This window comes from Hoplias malabaricus, chromosome 15, assembly GCF_029633855.1.
Source record: "Hoplias malabaricus isolate fHopMal1 chromosome 15, fHopMal1.hap1, whole genome shotgun sequence".
NCBI lineage: Eukaryota > Metazoa > Chordata > Actinopteri > Characiformes > Erythrinidae > Hoplias > Hoplias malabaricus.
Genome location: NC_089814.1, coordinates 22,971,424 through 22,988,008, shown reverse-complemented (window position 1 = coordinate 22,988,008; position 16,585 = coordinate 22,971,424). Strand labels below are relative to the sequence as shown.

The following is a 16,585-nucleotide window of genomic DNA, read 5'->3' as shown; positions in this document are numbered from 1 at the left end:
ACGCGAAGAGACTGACGGAGGCCACGGTGCTTGCTGGGTTAACGTGCAAAAACGTTCTTGGCCCGTACGGGGATCGAACCCACGACCTTGGCGTTATTAGCACCACGCTCTAACCAACTGAGCTAACCGGCCTCTGAGACCAAGCTTTCGTCAAGCAGGAGCAACAAAGGAGCTCCCAGTGACGGCGATTGAAGTAGATGCAAGAAATATTTCGCTCGGGCTGTGGAAAACAGAAGAGGATCTCCCGTGTTTCTGCCCGGTTTCGAACCGGGGACCTTTCGCGTGTAAGGCGAACGTGATAACCACTACACTACAGAAACCGGCTGCGCTCCACAAGGCACCCTGAGCTCCACACACCACGTGGGACCAGTACAGCTTGACTTTGGACTGATGTACTAATCTATTCTTTACATGGTGAAATACACCTGCGCTTTACCATGAGCCAGGACTCTGCATCCTAAAGACTTAGCCGTATACATATCAGCGACGTTGCCCGTAGCGCAGTGGCCCTTTCTTTGATTTTCCACCGATGCGCTGAACACATTACTCCGACAGCAGTCACAATCGCAGGGCAGTTTTCCAATGCGACCGCATGCACTTTGTCCAGAAGCAGCCCAGAATAGCACAGAGACATTGCCTATGGCCACACTTTAAGGCATCTTGATTGAGCCATGGACCTTTAAAGCATTCATCTGCGCCTCGTCCGGATGAGCTGTCCATCGTCCAGGGTCTCGTGCTTGCGTGTGCCAGCTCGCGCGTACGACGACCATACTGGGCGTTCTTAGCCTTGGACCATGTGAGCCAAAAAGTCCCTGGGCTTTGGAGACAGGTATGTCTTTTGCATGAAATGATACAAGTGCAACAATGCAAAAGGGGAATTAGCTCAAATGGTAGAGCGCTCGCTTAGCATGCGAGAGGTAGCGTGATCGATGCCCGCATTCTCCAGCAAGAGCTTTTATCCAAGGTCCACGCGAAGAGACTGACGGAGGCCACGGTGCTTGCTGGGTTAACGTGCAAAAACGTTCTTGGCCCGTACGGGGATCGAACCCGCGACCTTGGCGTTATTAGCACCACGCTCTAACCAACTGAGCTAACCGGCCTCGGAGACCAAGCTTTCGTCAAGCAGGAGCAACAAAGGAGCTCCCAGTGACGGCGATTGAAGTAGATGCAAGAAATATTTCGCTCGGGCTGTGGAAAACTGAAGAGGATCTCCCGTGTTTCTGCCCGGTTTTGAACCGGGGACCTTTCGCGTGTAAGGCGAACGTGATAACCACTACACTACAGAAACCGGCTGAGCTGCACAAGGCACCCTGAGCTCCACACACCACGTGGGACCAGTACAGCTTGACTTTGGACTGATGTACTAATCTATTCTTTACATGGTGAAATACACCTGCGCTTTACCATGAGCCAGGACTCTGCATCCTAAAGACTTAGCCGTATACATATCAGCGACGTTGCCCGTAGCGCAGTGGCCCTTTCTTTGATTTTCCACCGATGCGCTGAACACATTACTCCGACAGCAGTCACAATCGCAGGGCAGTTTTCCAATGCGACCGCATGCACTTTGTCCAGAAGCAGCCCAGAATAGCACAGAGACATTGCCTATGGCCACACTTTAAGGCATCTTGATTGAGCCATGGACCTTTAAAGCATTCATCTGCGCCTCGTCCGGATGAGCTGTCCATCGTCCAGGGTCTCGTGCTTGCGTGTGCCAGCTCGCGCATACGACGACCATACTGGGCGTTCTTAGCCTTGGACCATGTGAGCCAAAAAGTCCCTGGGCTTTGGAGACAGGTATGTCTTTTGCATGAAATGATACAAGTGCAGCAATGCAAAAGGGGAATTAGCTCAAATGGTAGAGCGCTCGCTTAGCATGCGAGAGGTAGCGGGATCGATGCCCGCATTCTCCAGCAAGAGCTTTTATCCAAGGTCCACGCGAAGAGACTGACGGAGGCCACGGTGCTTGCTGGGTTAACGTGCAAAAACGTTCTTGGCCCGTACGGGGATCGAACCCACGACCTTGGTGTTATTAGACCCACGCTCTAACCAACTGAGCTAACCGGCCTCTGAGACCAAGCTTTCGTCAAGCAGGAGCAACAAAGGAGCTCCCAGTGACGGCGATTGAAGTAGATGCAAGAAATATTTCGCTCGGGCTGTGGAAAACAGAAGAGGATCTCCCGTGTTTCTGCCCGGTTTCGAACCGGGGACCTTTCGCGTGTAAGGCGAACGTGATAACCACTACACTACAGAAACCGGCTGCGCTCCACAAGGCACCCTGAGCTCCACACACCACGTGGGACCAGTACAGCTTGACTTTGGACTGATGTACTAATCTATTCTTTACATGGTGAAATACACCTGCGCTTTACCATGAGCCAGGACTCTGCATCCTAAAGACTTAGCCGTATACATATCAGCGACGTTGCCCGTAGCGCAGTGGCCCTTTCTTTGATTTTCCACCGATGCGCTGAACACATTACTCCGACAGCAGTCACAATCGCAGGGCAGTTTTCCAATGCGACCGCATGCACTTTGTCCAGAAGCAGCCCAGAATAGCACAGAGACATTGCCTATGGCCACACTTTAAGGCATCTTGATTGAGCCATGGACCTTTAAAGCATTCATCTGCGCCTCGTCCGGATGAGCTGTCCATCGTCCAGGGTCTCGTGCTTGCGTGTGCCAGCTCGCGCGTACGACGACCATACAGGGCGTTCTTAGCCTTGGACCATGTGAGCCAAAAAGTCCCTGGGCTTTGGAGACAGGTATGTCTTTTGCATGAAATGATACAAGTGCAGCAATGCAAAAGGGGAATTAGCTCAAATGGTAGAGCGCTCGCTTAGCATGCGAGAGGTAGCGGGATCGATGCCCGCATTCTCCAGCAAGAGCTTTTATCCAAGGTCCACGCGAAGAGACTGACGGAGGCCACGGTGCTTGCTGGGTTAACGTGCAAAAACGTTCTTGGCCCGTACGGGGATCGAACCCACGACCTTGGCGTTATTAGCCCCACGCTCTAACCAACTGAGCTAACCGGCCTCTGAGACCAAGCTTTCGTCAAGCAGGAGCAACAAAGGAGCTCCCAGTGACGGCGATTGAAGTAGATGCAAGAAATATTTCGCTCGGGCTGTGGAAAACAGAAGAGGATCTCCCGTGTTTCTGCCCGGTTTCGAACCGGGGACCTTTCGCGTGTAAGGCGAACGTGATAACCACTACACTACAGAAACCGGCTGCGCTCCACAAGGCACCCTGAGCTCCACACACCACGTGGGACCAGTACAGCTTGACTTTGGACTGATGTACTAATCTATTCTTTACATGGTGAAATACACCTGCGCTTTACCATGAGCCAGGACTCTGCATCCTAAAGACTTAGCCGTATACATATCAGCGACGTTGCCCGTAGCGCAGTGGCCCTTTCTTTGATTTTCCACCGATGCGCTGAACACATTACTCCGACAGCAGTCACAATCGCAGGGCAGTTTTCCAATGCGACCGCATGCACTTTGTCCAGAAGCAGCCCAGAATAGCACAGAGACATTGCCTATGGCCACACTTTAAGGCATCTTGATTGAGCCATGGACCTTTAAAGCATTCATCTGCGCCTCGTCCGGATGAGCTGTCCATCGTCCAGGGTCTCGTGCTTGCGTGTGCCAGCTCGCGCGTACGACGACCATACTGGGCGTTCTTAGCCTTGGACCATGTGAGCCAAAAAGTCCCTGGGCTTTGGAGACAGGTATGTCTTTTGCATGAAATGATACAAGTGCAGCAATGCAAAAGGGGAATTAGCTCAAATGGTAGAGCGCTCGCTTAGCATGCGAGAGGTAGTGGGATCGATGCCCGCATTCTCCAGCAAGAGCTTTTATCCAAGGTCCACGCGAAGAGACTGACGGAGGCCACGGTGCTTGCTGGGTTAACGTGCAAAAACGTTCTTGGCCCGTACGGGGATCGAACCCACGACCTTGGCGTTATTAGCACCACGCTCTAACCAACTGAGCTAACCGGCCTCGGAGACCAAGCTTTCGTCAAGCAGGAGCAACAAAGGAGCTCCCAGTGACGGCGATTGAAGTAGATGCAAGAAATATTTCGCTCGGGCTGTGGAAAACAGAAGAGGATCTCCCGTGTTTCTGCCCGGTTTTGAACCGGGGACCTTTCGCGTGTAAGGCGAACGTGATAACCACTACACTACAGAAACCGGCTGAGCTGCACAAGGCACCCTGAGCTCCACACACCACGTGGGACCAGTACAGCTTGACTTTGGACTGATGTACTAATCTATTCTTTACATGGTGAAATACACCTGCGCTTTACCATGAGCCAGGACTCTGCATCCTAAAGACTTAGCCGTATACATATCAGCGACGTTGCCCGTAGCGCAGTGGCCCTTTCTTTGATTTTCCACCGATGCGCTGAACACATTACTCCGACAGCAGTCACAATCGCAGGGCAGTTTTCCAATGCGACCGCATGCACTTTGTCCAGAAGCAGCCCAGAATAGCACAGAGACATTGCCTATGGCCACACTTTAAGGCATCTTGATTGAGCCATGGACCTTTAAAGCATTCATCTGCGCCTCGTCCGGATGAGCTGTCCATCGTCCAGGGTCTCGTGCTTGCGTGTGCCAGCTCGCGCATACGACGACCATACTGGGCGTTCTTAGCCTTGGACCATGTGAGCCAAAAAGTCCCTGGGCTTTGGAGACAGGTATGTCTTTTGCATGAAATGATACAAGTGCAGCAATGCAAAAGGGGAATTAGCTCAAATGGTAGAGCGCTCGCTTAGCATGCGAGAGGTAGCGGGATCGATGCCCGCATTCTCCAGCAAGAGCTTTTATCCAAGGTCCACGCGAAGAGACTGACGGAGGCCACGGTGCTTGCTGGGTTAACGTGCAAAAACGTTCTTGGCCCGTACGGGGATCGAACCCACGACCTTGGCGTTATTAGCACCACGCTCTAACCAACTGAGCTAACCGGCCTCTGAGACCAAGCTTTCGTCAAGCAGGAGCAACAAAGGAGCTCCCAGTGACGGCGATTGAAGTAGATGCAAGAAATATTTCGCTCGGGCTGTGGAAAACAGAAGAGGATCTCCCGTGTTTCTGCCCGGTTTCGAACCGGGGACCTTTCGCGTGTAAGGCGAACGTGATAACCACTACACTACAGAAACCGGCTGCGCTCCACAAGGCACCCTGAGCTCCACACACCACGTGGGACCAGTACAGCTTGACTTTGGACTGATGTACTAATCTATTCTTTACATGGTGAAATACACCTGCGCTTTACCATGAGCCAGGACTCTGCATCCTAAAGACTTAGCCGTATACATATCAGCGACGTTGCCCGTAGCGCAGTGGCCCTTTCTTTGATTTTCCACCGATGCGCTGAACACATTACTCCGACAGCAGTCACAATCGCAGGGCAGTTTTCCAATGCGACCGCATGCACTTTGTCCAGAAGCAGCCCAGAATAGCACAGAGACATTGCCTATGGCCACACTTTAAGGCATCTTGATTGAGCCATGGACCTTTAAAGCATTCATCTGCGCCTCGTCCGGATGAGCTGTCCATCGTCCAGGGTCTCGTGCTTGCGTGTGCCAGCTCGCGCGTACGACGACCATACTGGGCGTTCTTAGCCTTGGACCATGTGAGCCAAAAAGTCCCTGGGCTTTGGAGACAGGTATGTCTTTTGCATGAAATGATACAAGTGCAGCAATGCAAAAGGGGAATTAGCTCAAATGGTAGAGCGCTCGCTTAGCATGCGAGAGGTAGCGGGATCGATGCCCGCATTCTCCAGCAAGAGCTTTTATCCAAGGTCCACGCGAAGAGACTGACGGAGGCCACGGTGCTTGCTGGGTTAACGTGCAAAAACGTTCTTGGCCCGTACGGGGATCGAACCCACGACCTTGGCGTTATTAGCCCCACGCTCTAACCAACTGAGCTAACCGGCCTCTGAGACCAAGCTTTCGTCAAGCAGGAGCAACAAAGGAGCTCCCAGTGACGGCGATTGAAGTAGATGCAAGAAATATTTCGCTCGGGCTGTGGAAAACAGAAGAGGATCTCCCGTGTTTCTGCCCGGTTTCGAACCGGGGACCTTTCGCGTGTAAGGCGAACGTGATAACCACTACACTACAGAAACCGGCTGCGCTCCACAAGGCACCCTGAGCTCCACACACCACGTGGGACCAGTACAGCTTGACTTTGGACTGATGTACTAATCTATTCTTTACATGGTGAAATACACCTGCGCTTTACCATGAGCCAGGACTCTGCATCCTAAAGACTTAGCCGTATACATATCAGCGACGTTGCCCGTAGCGCAGTGGCCCTTTCTTTGATTTTCCACCGATGCGCTGAACACATTACTCCGACAGCAGTCACAATCGCAGGGCAGTTTTCCAATGCGACCGCATGCACTTTGTCCAGAAGCAGCCCAGAATAGCACAGAGACATTGCCTATGGCCACACTTTAAGGCATCTTGATTGAGCCATGGACCTTTAAAGCATTCATCTGCGCCTCGTCCGGATGAGCTGTCCATCGTCCAGGGTCTCGTGCTTGCGTGTGCCAGCTCGCGCGTACGACGACCATACTGGGCGTTCTTAGCCTTGGACCATGTGAGCCAAAAAGTCCCTGGGCTTTGGAGACAGGTATGTCTTTTGCATGAAATGATACAAGTGCAGCAATGCAAAAGGGGAATTAGCTCAAATGGTAGAGCGCTCGCTTAGCATGCGAGAGGTAGCGGGATCGATGCCCGCATTCTCCAGCAAGAGCTTTTATCCAAGGTCCACGCGAAGAGACTGACGGAGGCCACGGTGCTTGCTGGGTTAACGTGCAAAAACGTTCTTGGCCCGTACGGGGATCGAACCCACGACCTTGGCGTTATTAGCACCACGCTCTAACCAACTGAGCTAACCGGCCTCTGAGACCAAGCTTTCGTCAAGCAGGAGCAACAAAGGAGCTCCCAGTGACGGCGATTGAAGTAGATGCAAGAAATATTTCGCTCGGGCTGTGGAAAACAGAAGAGGATCTCCCGTGTTTCTGCCCGGTTTCGAACCGGGGACCTTTCGCGTGTAAGGCGAACGTGATAACCACTACCTTTCGCGTGTAAGGCGAACGTGATAACCACTACACTACAGAAACCGGCTGCGCTCCACAAGGCACCCTGAGCTCCACACACCACGTGGGACCAGTACAGCTTGACTTTGGACTGATGTACTAATCTATTCTTTACATGGTGAAATACACCTGCGCTTTACCATGAGCCAGGACTCTGCATCCTAAAGACTTAGCCGTATACATATCAGCGACGTTGCCCGTAGCGCAGTGGCCCTTTCTTTGATTTTCCACCGATGCGCTGAACACATTACTCCGACAGCAGTCACAATCGCAGGGCAGTTTTCCAATGCGACCGCATGCACTTTGTCCAGAAGCAGCCCAGAATAGCACAGAGACATTGCCTATGGCCACACTTTAAGGCATCTTGATTGAGCCATGGACCTTTAAAGCATTCATCTGCGCCTCGTCCGGATGAGCTGTCCATCGTCCAGGGTCTCGTGCTTGCGTGTGCCAGCTCGCGCGTACGACGACCATACTGGGCGTTCTTAGCCTTGGACCATGTGAGCCAAAAAGTCCCTGGGCTTTGGAGACAGGTATGTCTTTTGCATGAAATGATACAAGTGCAGCAATGCAAAAGGGGAATTAGCTCAAATGGTAGAGCGCTCGCTTAGCATGCGAGAGGTAGCGGGATCGATGCCCGCATTCTCCAGCAAGAGCTTTTATCCAAGGTCCACGCGAAGAGACTGACGGAGGCCACGGTGCTTGCTGGGTTAACGTGCAAAAACGTTCTTGGCCCGTACGGGGATCGAACCCACGACCTTGGCGTTATTAGCCCCACGCTCTAACCAACTGAGCTAACCGGCCTCTGAGACCAAGCTTTCGTCAAGCAGGAGCAACAAAGGAGCTCCCAGTGACGGCGATTGAAGTAGATGCAAGAAATATTTCGCTCGGGCTGTGGAAAACAGAAGAGGATCTCCCGTGTTTCTGCCCGGTTTCGAACCGGGGACCTTTCGCGTGTAAGGCGAACGTGATAACCACTACACTACAGAAACCGGCTGCGCTCCACAAGGCACCCTGAGCTCCACACACCACGTGGGACCAGTACAGCTTGACTTTGGACTGATGTACTAATCTATTCTTTACATGGTGAAATACACCTGCGCTTTACCATGAGCCAGGACTCTGCATCCTAAAGACTTAGCCGTATACATATCAGCGACGTTGCCCGTAGCGCAGTGGCCCTTTCTTTGATTTTCCACCGATGCGCTGAACACATTACTCCGACAGCAGTCACAATCGCAGGGCAGTTTTCCAATGCGACCGCATGCACTTTGTCCAGAAGCAGCCCAGAATAGCACAGAGACATTGCCTATGGCCACACTTTAAGGCATCTTGATTGAGCCATGGACCTTTAAAGCATTCATCTGCGCCTCGTCCGGATGAGCTGTCCATCGTCCAGGGTCTCGTGCTTGCGTGTGCCAGCTCGCGCGTACGACGACCATACTGGGCGTTCTTAGCCTTGGACCATGTGAGCCAAAAAGTCCCTGGGCTTTGGAGACAGGTATGTCTTTTGCATGAAATGATACAAGTGCAGCAATGCAAAAGGGGAATTAGCTCAAATGGTAGAGCGCTCGCTTAGCATGCGAGAGGTAGCGGGATCGATGCCCGCATTCTCCAGCAAGAGCTTTTATCCAAGGTCCACGCGAAGAGACTGACGGAGGCCACGGTGCTTGCTGGGTTAACGTGCAAAAACGTTCTTGGCCCGTACGGGGATCGAACCCACGACCTTGGCGTTATTAGCACCACGCTCTAACCAACTGAGCTAACCGGCCTCTGAGACCAAGCTTTCGTCAAGCAGGAGCAACAAAGGAGCTCCCAGTGACGGCGATTGAAGTAGATGCAAGAAATATTTCGCTCGGGCTGTGGAAAACAGAAGAGGATCTCCCGTGTTTCTGCCCGGTTTCGAACCGGGGACCTTTCGCGTGTAAGGCGAACGTGATAACCACTACACTACAGAAACCGGCTGCGCTCCACAAGGCACCCTGAGCTCCACACACCACGTGGGACCAGTACAGCTTGACTTTGGACTGATGTACTAATCTATTCTTTACATGGTGAAATACACCTGCGCTTTACCATGAGCCAGGACTCTGCATCCTAAAGACTTAGCCGTATACATATCAGCGACGTTGCCCGTAGCGCAGTGGCCCTTTCTTTGATTTTCCACCGATGCGCTGAACACATTACTCCGACAGCAGTCACAATCGCAGGGCAGTTTTCCAATGCGACCGCATGCACTTTGTCCAGAAGCAGCCCAGAATAGCACAGAGACATTGCCTATGGCCACACTTTAAGGCATCTTGATTGAGCCATGGACCTTTAAAGCATTCATCTGCGCCTCGTCCGGATGAGCTGTCCATCGTCCAGGGTCTCGTGCTTGCGTGTGCCAGCTCGCGCGTACGACGACCATACTGGGCGTTCTTAGCCTTGGACCATGTGAGCCAAAAAGTCCCTGGGCTTTGGAGACAGGTATGTCTTTTGCATGAAATGATACAAGTGCAGCAATGCAAAAGGGGAATTAGCTCAAATGGTAGAGCGCTCGCTTAGCATGCGAGAGGTAGCGGGATCGATGCCCGCATTCTCCAGCAAGAGCTTTTATCCAAGGTCCACGCGAAGAGACTGACGGAGGCCACGGTGCTTGCTGGGTTAACGTGCAAAAACGTTCTTGGCCCGTACGGGGATCGAACCCACGACCTTGGCGTTATTAGCCCCACGCTCTAACCAACTGAGCTAACCGGCCTCTGAGACCAAGCTTTCGTCAAGCAGGAGCAACAAAGGAGCTCCCAGTGACGGCGATTGAAGTAGATGCAAGAAATATTTCGCTCGGGCTGTGGAAAACAGAAGAGGATCTCCCGTGTTTCTGCCCGGTTTCGAACCGGGGACCTTTCGCGTGTAAGGCGAACGTGATAACCACTACACTACAGAAACCGGCTGCGCTCCACAAGGCACCCTGAGCTCCACACACCACGTGGGACCAGTACAGCTTGACTTTGGACTGATGTACTAATCTATTCTTTACATGGTGAAATACACCTGCGCTTTACCATGAGCCAGGACTCTGCATCCTAAAGACTTAGCCGTATACATATCAGCGACGTTGCCCGTAGCGCAGTGGCCCTTTCTTTGATTTTCCACCGATGCGCTGAACACATTACTCCGACAGCAGTCACAATCGCAGGGCAGTTTTCCAATGCGACCGCATGCACTTTGTCCAGAAGCAGCCCAGAATAGCACAGAGACATTGCCTATGGCCACACTTTAAGGCATCTTGATTGAGCCATGGACCTTTAAAGCATTCATCTGCGCCTCGTCCGGATGAGCTGTCCATCGTCCAGGGTCTCGTGCTTGCGTGTGCCAGCTCGCGCGTACGACGACCATACTGGGCGTTCTTAGCCTTGGACCATGTGAGCCAAAAAGTCCCTGGGCTTTGGAGACAGGTATGTCTTTTGCATGAAATGATACAAGTGCAGCAATGCAAAAGGGGAATTAGCTCAAATGGTAGAGCGCTCGCTTAGCATGCGAGAGGTAGCGGGATCGATGCCCGCATTCTCCAGCAAGAGCTTTTATCCAAGGTCCACGCGAAGAGACTGACGGAGGCCACGGTGCTTGCTGGGTTAACGTGCAAAAACGTTCTTGGCCCGTACGGGGATCGAACCCACGACCTTGGCGTTATTAGCCCCACGCTCTAACCAACTGAGCTAACCGGCCTCTGAGACCAAGCTTTCGTCAAGCAGGAGCAACAAAGGAGCTCCCAGTGACGGCGATTGAAGTAGATGCAAGAAATATTTCGCTCGGGCTGTGGAAAACAGAAGAGGATCTCCCGTGTTTCTGCCCGGTTTCGAACCGGGGACCTTTCGCGTGTAAGGCGAACGTGATAACCACTACACTACAGAAACCGGCTGCGCTCCACAAGGCACCCTGAGCTCCACACACCACGTGGGACCAGTACAGCTTGACTTTGGACTGATGTACTAATCTATTCTTTACATGGTGAAATACACCTGCGCTTTACCATGAGCCAGGACTCTGCATCCTAAAGACTTAGCCGTATACATATCAGCGACGTTGCCCGTAGCGCAGTGGCCCTTTCTTTGATTTTCCACCGATGCGCTGAACACATTACTCCGACAGCAGTCACAATCGCAGGGCAGTTTTCCAATGCGACCGCATGCACTTTGTCCAGAAGCAGCCCAGAATAGCACAGAGACATTGCCTATGGCCACACTTTAAGGCATCTTGATTGAGCCATGGACCTTTAAAGCATTCATCTGCGCCTCGTCCGGATGAGCTGTCCATCGTCCAGGGTCTCGTGCTTGCGTGTGCCAGCTCGCGCGTACGACGACCATACTGGGCGTTCTTAGCCTTGGACCATGTGAGCCAAAAAGTCCCTGGGCTTTGGAGACAGGTATGTCTTTTGCATGAAATGATACAAGTGCAGCAATGCAAAAGGGGAATTAGCTCAAATGGTAGAGCGCTCGCTTAGCATGCGAGAGGTAGCGGGATCGATGCCCGCATTCTCCAGCAAGAGCTTTTATCCAAGGTCCACGCGAAGAGACTGACGGAGGCCACGGTGCTTGCTGGGTTAACGTGCAAAAACGTTCTTGGCCCGTACGGGGATCGAACCCACGACCTTGGCGTTATTAGCCCCACGCTCTAACCAACTGAGCTAACCGGCCTCTGAGACCAAGCTTTCGTCAAGCAGGAGCAACAAAGGAGCTCCCAGTGACGGCGATTGAAGTAGATGCAAGAAATATTTCGCTCGGGCTGTGGAAAACAGAAGAGGATCTCCCGTGTTTCTGCCCGGTTTCGAACCGGGGACCTTTCGCGTGTAAGGCGAACGTGATAACCACTACACTACAGAAACCGGCTGCGCTCCACAAGGCACCCTGAGCTCCACACACCACGTGGGACCAGTACAGCTTGACTTTGGACTGATGTACTAATCTATTCTTTACATGGTGAAATACACCTGCGCTTTACCATGAGCCAGGACTCTGCATCCTAAAGACTTAGCCGTATACATATCAGCGACGTTGCCCGTAGCGCAGTGGCCCTTTCTTTGATTTTCCACCGATGCGCTGAACACATTACTCCGACAGCAGTCACAATCGCAGGGCAGTTTTCCAATGCGACCGCATGCACTTTGTCCAGAAGCAGCCCAGAATAGCACAGAGACATTGCCTATGGCCACACTTTAAGGCATCTTGATTGAGCCATGGACCTTTAAAGCATTCATCTGCGCCTCGTCCGGATGAGCTGTCCATCGTCCAGGGTCTCGTGCTTGCGTGTGCCAGCTCGCGCGTACGACGACCATACTGGGCGTTCTTAGCCTTGGACCATGTGAGCCAAAAAGTCCCTGGGCTTTGGAGACAGGTATGTCTTTTGCATGAAATGATACAAGTGCAACAATGCAAAAGGGGAATTAGCTCAAATGGTAGAGCGCTCGCTTAGCATGCGAGAGGTAGCGTGATCGATGCCCGCATTCTCCAGCAAGAGCTTTTATCCAAGGTCCACGCGAAGAGACTGACGGAGGCCACGGTGCTTGCTGGGTTAACGTGCAAAAACGTTCTTGGCCCGTACGGGGATCGAACCCGCGACCTTGGCGTTATTAGCACCACGCTCTAACCAACTGAGCTAACCGGCCTCGGAGACCAAGCTTTCGTCAAGCAGGAGCAACAAAGGAGCTCCCAGTGACGGCGATTGAAGTAGATGCAAGAAATATTTCGCTCGGGCTGTGGAAAACAGAAGAGGATCTCCCGTGTTTCTGCCCGGTTTTGAACCGGGGACCTTTCGCGTGTAAGGCGAACGTGATAACCACTACGCTACAGAAACCGGCTGAGCTGCACAAGGCACCCTGAGCTCCACACACCACGTGGGACCAGTACAGCTTGACTTTGGACTGATGTACTAATCTATTCTTTACATGGTGAAATACACCTGCGCTTTACCATGAGCCAGGACTCTGCATCCTAAAGACTTAGCCGTATACATATCAGCGACGTTGCCCGTAGCGCAGTGGCCCTTTCTTTGATTTTCCACCGATGCGCTGAACACATTACTCCGACAGCAGTCACAATCGCAGGGCAGTTTTCCAATGCGACCGCATGCACTTTGTCCAGAAGCAGCCCAGAATAGCACAGAGACATTGCCTATGGCCACACTTTAAGGCATCTTGATTGAGCCATGGACCTTTAAAGCATTCATCTGCGCCTCGTCCGGATGAGCTGTCCATCGTCCAGGGTCTCGTGCTTGCGTGTGCCAGCTCGCGCGTACGACGACCATACTGGGCGTTCTTAGCCTTGGACCATGTGAGCCAAAAAGTCCCTGGGCTTTGGAGACAGGTATGTCTTTTGCATGAAATGATACAAGTGCAACAATGCAAAAGGGGAATTAGCTCAAATGGTAGAGTGCTCGCTTAGCATGCGAGAGGTAGCGGGATCGATGCCCGCATTCTCCAGCAAGAGCTTTTATCCAAGGTCCACGCGAAGAGACTGACGGAGGCCACGGTGCTTGCTGGGTTAACGTGCAAAAACGTTCTTGGCCCGTACGGGGATCGAACCCACGACCTTGGCGTTATTAGCACCACGCTCTAACCAACTGAGCTAACCGGCCTCTGAGACCAAGCTTTCGTCAAGCAGGAGCAACAAAGGAGCTCCCAGTGACGGCGATTGAAGTAGATGCAAGAAATATTTCGCTCGGGCTGTGGAAAACAGAAGAGGATCTCCCGTGTTTCTGCCCGGTTTCGAACCGGGGACCTTTCGCGTGTAAGGCGAACGTGATAACCACTACACTACAGAAACCGGCTGCGCTCCACAAGGCACCCTGAGCTCCACACACCACGTGGGACCAGTACAGCTTGACTTTGGACTGATGTACTAATCTATTCTTTACATGGTGAAATACACCTGCGCTTTACCATGAGCCAGGACTCTGCATCCTAAAGACTTAGCCGTATACATATCAGCGACGTTGCCCGTAGCGCAGTGGCCCTTTCTTTGATTTTCCACCGATGCGCTGAACACATTACTCCGACAGCAGTCACAATCGCAGGGCAGTTTTCCAATGCGACCGCATGCACTTTGTCCAGAAGCAGCCCAGAATAGCACAGAGACATTGCCTATGGCCACACTTTAAGGCATCTTGATTGAGCCATGGACCTTTAAAGCATTCATCTGCGCCTCGTCCGGATGAGCTGTCCATCGTCCAGGGTCTCGTGCTTGCGTGTGCCAGCTCGCGCGTACGACGACCATACTGGGCGTTCTTAGCCTTGGACCATGTGAGCCAAAAAGTCCCTGGGCTTTGGAGACAGGTATGTCTTTTGCATGAAATGATACAAGTGCAGCAATGCAAAAGGGGAATTAGCTCAAATGGTAGAGCGCTCGCTTAGCATGCGAGAGGTAGCGGGATCGATGCCCGCATTCTCCAGCAAGAGCTTTTATCCAAGGTCCACGCGAAGAGACTGACGGAGGCCACGGTGCTTGCTGGGTTAACGTGCAAAAACGTTCTTGGCCCGTACGGGGATCGAACCCACGACCTTGGCGTTATTAGCCCCACGCTCTAACCAACTGAGCTAACCGGCCTCTGAGACCAAGCTTTCGTCAAGCAGGAGCAACAAAGGAGCTCCCAGTGACGGCGATTGAAGTAGATGCAAGAAATATTTCGCTCGGGCTGTGGAAAACAGAAGAGGATCTCCCGTGTTTCTGCCCGGTTTCGAACCGGGGACCTTTCGCGTGTAAGGCGAACGTGATAACCACTACACTACAGAAACCGGCTGCGCTCCACAAGGCACCCTGAGCTCCACACACCACGTGGGACCAGTACAGCTTGACTTTGGACTGATGTACTAATCTATTCTTTACATGGTGAAATACACCTGCGCTTTACCATGAGCCAGGACTCTGCATCCTAAAGACTTAGCCGTATACATATCAGCGACGTTGCCCGTAGCGCAGTGGCCCTTTCTTTGATTTTCCACCGATGCGCTGAACACATTACTCCGACAGCAGTCACAATCGCAGGGCAGTTTTCCAATGCGACCGCATGCACTTTGTCCAGAAGCAGCCCAGAATAGCACAGAGACATTGCCTATGGCCACACTTTAAGGCATCTTGATTGAGCCATGGACCTTTAAAGCATTCATCTGCGCCTCGTCCGGATGAGCTGTCCATCGTCCAGGGTCTCGTGCTTGCGTGTGCCAGCTCGCGCGTACGACGACCATACTGGGCGTTCTTAGCCTTGGACCATGTGAGCCAAAAAGTCCCTGGGCTTTGGAGACAGGTATGTCTTTTGCATGAAATGATACAAGTGCAACAATGCAAAAGGGGAATTAGCTCAAATGGTAGAGCGCTCGCTTAGCATGCGAGAGGTAGCGTGATCGATGCCCGCATTCTCCAGCAAGAGCTTTTATCCAAGGTCCACGCGAAGAGACTGACGGAGGCCACGGTGCTTGCTGGGTTAACGTGCAAAAACGTTCTTGGCCCGTACGGGGATCGAACCCGCGACCTTGGCGTTATTAGCACCACGCTCTAACCAACTGAGCTAACCGGCCTCGGAGACCAAGCTTTCGTCAAGCAGGAGCAACAAAGGAGCTCCCAGTGACGGCGATTGAAGTAGATGCAAGAAATATTTCGCTCGGGCTGTGGAAAACAGAAGAGGATCTCCCGTGTTTCTGCCCGGTTTTGAACCGGGGACCTTTCGCGTGTAAGGCGAACGTGATAACCACTACACTACAGAAACCGGCTGAGCTGCACAAGGCACCCTGAGCTCCACACACCACGTGGGACCAGTACAGCTTGACTTTGGACTGATGTACTAATCTATTCTTTACATGGTGAAATACACCTGCGCTTTACCATGAGCCAGGACTCTGCATCCTAAAGACTTAGCCGTATACATATCAGCGACGTTGCCCGTAGCGCAGTGGCCCTTTCTTTGATTTTCCACCGATGCGCTGAACACATTACTCCGACAGCAGTCACAATCGCAGGGCAGTTTTCCAATGCGACCGCATGCACTTTGTCCAGAAGCAGCCCAGAATAGCACAGAGACATTGCCTATGGCCACACTTTAAGGCATCTTGATTGAGCCATGGACCTTTAAAGCATTCATCTGCGCCTCGTCCGGATGAGCTGTCCATCGTCCAGGGTCTCGTGCTTGCGTGTGCCAGCTCGCGCGTACGACGACCATACTGGGCGTTCTTAGCCTTGGACCATGTGAGCCAAAAAGTCCCTGGGCTTTGGAGACAGGTATGTCTTTTGCATGAAATGATACAAGTGCAACAATGCAAAAGGGGAATTAGCTCAAATGGTAGAGCGCTCGCTTAGCATGCGAGAGGTAGCGGGATCGATGCCCGCATTCTCCAGCAAGAGCTTTTATCCAAGGTCCACGCGAAGAGACTGACGGAGGCCACGGTGCTTGCTGGGTTAACGTGCAAAAACGTTCTTGGCCCGTACGGGGATCGAACCCGCGACCTTGGCGTT

General features: G+C 52.5%; 29 non-coding genes across 29 annotated transcripts; 12 read left to right on the top strand and 17 right to left on the bottom strand.

Annotated features, from left to right (window-relative positions):
• Positions 1–247: 247 nt before the first annotated feature.
• trnav-uac (transfer RNA valine (anticodon UAC)) lies at positions 248–320 on the bottom strand. Its single transcript has one exon. It is a non-coding gene; the product is annotated as a tRNA-Val (tRNA).
• An 895-nt stretch (positions 321–1,215) lies between these two features.
• Positions 1,216–1,288, bottom strand: trnav-uac (transfer RNA valine (anticodon UAC)). The gene has a single exon. It is a non-coding gene; the product is annotated as a tRNA-Val (tRNA).
• Positions 1,289–1,840: 552 nt separating this feature from the next.
• Positions 1,841–1,913, top strand: trnaa-agc (transfer RNA alanine (anticodon AGC)). The gene has a single exon. It is a non-coding gene; the product is annotated as a tRNA-Ala (tRNA).
• Positions 1,914–2,183: 270 nt separating this feature from the next.
• On the bottom strand, positions 2,184–2,256 carry trnav-uac (transfer RNA valine (anticodon UAC)). The gene has a single exon. It is a non-coding gene; the product is annotated as a tRNA-Val (tRNA).
• Positions 2,257–2,808: 552 nt separating this feature from the next.
• On the top strand, positions 2,809–2,881 carry trnaa-agc (transfer RNA alanine (anticodon AGC)). Its single transcript has one exon. It is a non-coding gene; the product is annotated as a tRNA-Ala (tRNA).
• A 270-nt stretch (positions 2,882–3,151) lies between these two features.
• Positions 3,152–3,224, bottom strand: trnav-uac (transfer RNA valine (anticodon UAC)). The gene has a single exon. It is a non-coding gene; the product is annotated as a tRNA-Val (tRNA).
• Positions 3,225–4,119: 895 nt separating this feature from the next.
• On the bottom strand, positions 4,120–4,192 carry trnav-uac (transfer RNA valine (anticodon UAC)). The gene has a single exon. It is a non-coding gene; the product is annotated as a tRNA-Val (tRNA).
• Positions 4,193–4,744: 552 nt separating this feature from the next.
• On the top strand, positions 4,745–4,817 carry trnaa-agc (transfer RNA alanine (anticodon AGC)). The gene has a single exon. It is a non-coding gene; the product is annotated as a tRNA-Ala (tRNA).
• A 270-nt stretch (positions 4,818–5,087) lies between these two features.
• Positions 5,088–5,160, bottom strand: trnav-uac (transfer RNA valine (anticodon UAC)). The gene has a single exon. It is a non-coding gene; the product is annotated as a tRNA-Val (tRNA).
• A 552-nt stretch (positions 5,161–5,712) lies between these two features.
• trnaa-agc (transfer RNA alanine (anticodon AGC)) lies at positions 5,713–5,785 on the top strand. Its single transcript has one exon. It is a non-coding gene; the product is annotated as a tRNA-Ala (tRNA).
• Positions 5,786–6,055: 270 nt separating this feature from the next.
• Positions 6,056–6,128, bottom strand: trnav-uac (transfer RNA valine (anticodon UAC)). Its single transcript has one exon. It is a non-coding gene; the product is annotated as a tRNA-Val (tRNA).
• A 552-nt stretch (positions 6,129–6,680) lies between these two features.
• On the top strand, positions 6,681–6,753 carry trnaa-agc (transfer RNA alanine (anticodon AGC)). Its single transcript has one exon. It is a non-coding gene; the product is annotated as a tRNA-Ala (tRNA).
• A 270-nt stretch (positions 6,754–7,023) lies between these two features.
• Positions 7,024–7,130, bottom strand: trnav-uac (transfer RNA valine (anticodon UAC)). Its single transcript has 2 exons — positions 7,094–7,130; positions 7,024–7,059 (listed from the first exon to the last, which is right to left on the bottom strand). It is a non-coding gene; the product is annotated as a tRNA-Val (tRNA).
• Positions 7,131–7,682: 552 nt separating this feature from the next.
• Positions 7,683–7,755, top strand: trnaa-agc (transfer RNA alanine (anticodon AGC)). The gene has a single exon. It is a non-coding gene; the product is annotated as a tRNA-Ala (tRNA).
• Positions 7,756–8,025: 270 nt separating this feature from the next.
• Positions 8,026–8,098, bottom strand: trnav-uac (transfer RNA valine (anticodon UAC)). The gene has a single exon. It is a non-coding gene; the product is annotated as a tRNA-Val (tRNA).
• A 552-nt stretch (positions 8,099–8,650) lies between these two features.
• Positions 8,651–8,723, top strand: trnaa-agc (transfer RNA alanine (anticodon AGC)). The gene has a single exon. It is a non-coding gene; the product is annotated as a tRNA-Ala (tRNA).
• Positions 8,724–8,993: 270 nt separating this feature from the next.
• Positions 8,994–9,066, bottom strand: trnav-uac (transfer RNA valine (anticodon UAC)). The gene has a single exon. It is a non-coding gene; the product is annotated as a tRNA-Val (tRNA).
• A 552-nt stretch (positions 9,067–9,618) lies between these two features.
• Positions 9,619–9,691, top strand: trnaa-agc (transfer RNA alanine (anticodon AGC)). Its single transcript has one exon. It is a non-coding gene; the product is annotated as a tRNA-Ala (tRNA).
• Positions 9,692–9,961: 270 nt separating this feature from the next.
• On the bottom strand, positions 9,962–10,034 carry trnav-uac (transfer RNA valine (anticodon UAC)). The gene has a single exon. It is a non-coding gene; the product is annotated as a tRNA-Val (tRNA).
• A 552-nt stretch (positions 10,035–10,586) lies between these two features.
• trnaa-agc (transfer RNA alanine (anticodon AGC)) lies at positions 10,587–10,659 on the top strand. The gene has a single exon. It is a non-coding gene; the product is annotated as a tRNA-Ala (tRNA).
• Positions 10,660–10,929: 270 nt separating this feature from the next.
• trnav-uac (transfer RNA valine (anticodon UAC)) lies at positions 10,930–11,002 on the bottom strand. The gene has a single exon. It is a non-coding gene; the product is annotated as a tRNA-Val (tRNA).
• A 552-nt stretch (positions 11,003–11,554) lies between these two features.
• Positions 11,555–11,627, top strand: trnaa-agc (transfer RNA alanine (anticodon AGC)). The gene has a single exon. It is a non-coding gene; the product is annotated as a tRNA-Ala (tRNA).
• Positions 11,628–11,897: 270 nt separating this feature from the next.
• Positions 11,898–11,970, bottom strand: trnav-uac (transfer RNA valine (anticodon UAC)). Its single transcript has one exon. It is a non-coding gene; the product is annotated as a tRNA-Val (tRNA).
• Positions 11,971–12,865: 895 nt separating this feature from the next.
• Positions 12,866–12,938, bottom strand: trnav-uac (transfer RNA valine (anticodon UAC)). Its single transcript has one exon. It is a non-coding gene; the product is annotated as a tRNA-Val (tRNA).
• An 895-nt stretch (positions 12,939–13,833) lies between these two features.
• Positions 13,834–13,906, bottom strand: trnav-uac (transfer RNA valine (anticodon UAC)). Its single transcript has one exon. It is a non-coding gene; the product is annotated as a tRNA-Val (tRNA).
• A 552-nt stretch (positions 13,907–14,458) lies between these two features.
• trnaa-agc (transfer RNA alanine (anticodon AGC)) lies at positions 14,459–14,531 on the top strand. Its single transcript has one exon. It is a non-coding gene; the product is annotated as a tRNA-Ala (tRNA).
• A 270-nt stretch (positions 14,532–14,801) lies between these two features.
• Positions 14,802–14,874, bottom strand: trnav-uac (transfer RNA valine (anticodon UAC)). The gene has a single exon. It is a non-coding gene; the product is annotated as a tRNA-Val (tRNA).
• Positions 14,875–15,769: 895 nt separating this feature from the next.
• On the bottom strand, positions 15,770–15,842 carry trnav-uac (transfer RNA valine (anticodon UAC)). The gene has a single exon. It is a non-coding gene; the product is annotated as a tRNA-Val (tRNA).
• Positions 15,843–16,394: 552 nt separating this feature from the next.
• Positions 16,395–16,467, top strand: trnaa-agc (transfer RNA alanine (anticodon AGC)). Its single transcript has one exon. It is a non-coding gene; the product is annotated as a tRNA-Ala (tRNA).
• Positions 16,468–16,585: the final 118 nt, after the last annotated feature.